Raw genomic sequence first — 3,222 nt, 5'->3', positions numbered from 1 at the left:
GACTTCGACATCATTAGCCATGTAGCTCATCTCCAGACAGCCTTCCTTGTCCATTAATGATAATCAACGTTTCCTGACTTTCAGAGACTTTTTAAGTGCTCCATACAGCGAAGGATATTTATGAAAAGTGGAGCACAGTTATCTCTGTAAAACTCCTTCATTTGTACAATACAGACATCAGGCCTCGGAATTATTTAAACTTGCCCACTTTACCAGATTTTTAATATTGGAAACCTGAATACCGCCACTTTTTTATGTCAGTTGCAATCTTTATTATCAATCCTCATCTCGATGCAGACCATTGTATTCTGTATCACTTATATTCACAGCCTTTATTAAAGTGAATGGGATGCTTGGGTGCGTTACTAATATCACTTTCATACTGCCACCCCGGCAATATCCCGGGCATGGGAACCCGGGATATTGGTGGGGGACAGAGGCTCTTACCTGTCAAATTCCCATTAATATGTCATCCGTGCTGAATGTCCGTCAGCTGAAATTACGTCATTTCTAATGGTCAGGTTGAAAATTCTGCATTTAAAGCGGCAATAGCGGACCCTATGCCTGTATAATGTAATCCAGGCGTAGGGTTCGCTATTGCCGCCTTAAATGCATAATTTTCTCCCTGGCCAATAGGAATTACATAATTTCTTCATGTAACCTGCCGGACAGTCAGCGATGAGGAAATACAAAGATAAGAGAGATATTTTTTACTTTTTAAAAAAAAAAAATTTTTTTTTTTTTTTTTTTTTTTTTCACACTAGTTGGTGAGACCCGGGTTCAAAAACCCCGGTCGTCTAAATAGTGTCCACAGAATTTATTGTTTTTTGCCATAAAGATCAGCAGGATCTTCTGGGGAAGGAATATTTTCTGAGCAGGTTGTTCCCTCAGAACACTTCTCCACCTGGCCAGGAGGTGGCACTGTTGTGAAATGGGCATCTACAAATTAATAGAAAAAAAACACCACCTCTGTCTCTCCTCCTCTGATTGGGACAAGTTAAATGAGGCGCAGGAAAGCGGAACAGTCTACTAAAATCGGGGCTGTCCCATGTGGGATTCGCTATGTCAATGGCACATACTGCTGCACTCCACCTTTCCACTTTTTGGAAGTATCCCAGTGCACGCTTTGTAGGACCAATCGTGGTACTGTGGTCTCCACATGCAACTAAAGTAAAAACATCACGTCTAAGTCTACCATCACTTCTGTATCAAGTCCTTCATTAATTATAACCTTCTCTCCAAGAATATTGCTTGTTGGAACCTCGTTTATACACAAAGTCATGAGACCGAGGGGACATCAGGACTGTCTTTCACGTGTCACATTGATATTTTGCAGTTATAATTGCACTTTCCCATATGAAATGCTCCTAGATGAAGCCAAAGGTGTCCTGTAGAAAATACAGTGTTTCTGAGGGGAGGAATGGGGGTAATTTAACTGCAGGTCCTTTCATTTCCAGAGACTCTACAGTACCAGACTGGTGCCAGGTTATAAATGAGATTAACAAGAGGGCTAATCTTGCAGCCTACATAATAGCACCGTCAACTTCTACCACAAATACTTTATTTTTCGTTGTCTCAAGCAATAATTTGGAGAGCTCCAAAGTAGCCTGCGTTCATTTAATGTAGCTGAATATATACTACACAGGAATCTTACTCTTCAGCTGGCTGTTATAGCACCTGTGTGACTCCATTCATATAAGTGCCGGCTTAACCTTTAGTGTGTGGGAAATGTCTGCACAGAGTGGGGAATGTTACACGCAGCTCAGACTTCTCCAACAGGCGTATGCAACATTTTTTGTTATTATGGAATGACAAGTCCCAGGATGACCCAGCCACTTCTGATTGGCTGTGGGTGGATTTCACATGTGATTACCCACAAAGACAGCTAAACTAGTGCCTAAATCAGACTACTGAAAAATATATTGCAAGGCTCACTGCAGAGAATCACTATGGGATTTGTCACTGGAAACAAATACTGTATTACAGACAATGACATGAGGAGAGAGAGAAGTACATAGTCAAGTCACAGTGTAGATTCATTAAAACTTCTAAAAGGGAAAACTGGAGGTGTTGCAACATAGCAACCAATCAGATCCTAGCTATCATTTAACTAGTACATTCCATCAAATGAGAGCTTGAATCTGATTGGTTGCTATGGGCAACACCTCCATTTTTCCTTAGTTTGATAAATTTACCACACAGTGATATTTTTAGCCACACCTTTAAACACAGTAAATGGTTCATCCTGTCACAGATTAGAGCACTGTCTCACTTGCCCTACACAATTCATCATAATTTATTATAAATATTAGTTTTATTATACTCTTATTACCTCATTTCTCTTTTGATGAGAAGAGGGGGCAAGCTCTACCCCTCAGCTTCTAGGCACAGGTTTACTGTACTGAAGGCTAAATCCAGCCACAGCAATCTATAGCTATTTCATGCAATGTCTACACAATAAAAATAACTAATGCAATATTTTTTGAGAGTGCAGCGGTTTCCTAGATCATGGAGGACCCGAGTCATTAAGGAGAGAAAAGCATAAAAAACGAGTAACTTTGCACCTGGGCAAATCCATGTTGCATTGGAGGGGGAGGAAAATTTAAAATGTGGGGACAGATTTATAGTTGGGATAGGGCATGTCTTTACATTTAGGTGTAAAAGTAAAGCTATCAAGTATGTGTGTTCTAGATGGAACAACAGCTAGGATTAAACTTATGTGCAAAATACTAAACTAATTTGCACCCCTTGCATTGTAACATGGTTTGCCCCGGAGAACATTTACTCTTTTTTTTGCCTTACTTTCCTTAATGACTCAGGTCAGGAAAGTCTACTGTGAGGGGTATTCATGTGCACTACGGAATTAAAGCTGGTCAAATGATTGTGCATGTTCAATTTGTCTTTACTTCCGAGTTAATAAGCTGTATTCTGATGAATACTAGTTCAGGCCAAAAAGATGGCTGCCTCCACTGTATGTAGTTTACATGTACACTAATATACATTAGACAAATATACCATTGTTCCTTCTAAGCTGTGGGATCTGGACATAATAGAGCTAAGAAAATGGGTTTTCTAGAAAAAACTTCATTATGCAGCATTGCCTTAAACATTAGATTTATATTGCAGCTCTTCAGGGATTCAGCTCAGATATAACAGTCATTACAGTTCCATTGAACAGCGACACACAACCCGTGCAAAACAAAATAAAATACACCATTCATG

Source organism: Mixophyes fleayi, chromosome 11 (assembly GCF_038048845.1).
Source record: "Mixophyes fleayi isolate aMixFle1 chromosome 11, aMixFle1.hap1, whole genome shotgun sequence".
Classification (NCBI taxonomy): domain Eukaryota; kingdom Metazoa; phylum Chordata; class Amphibia; order Anura; family Limnodynastidae; genus Mixophyes; species Mixophyes fleayi.
Note: the sequence above shows the minus strand (reverse complement) of the source record.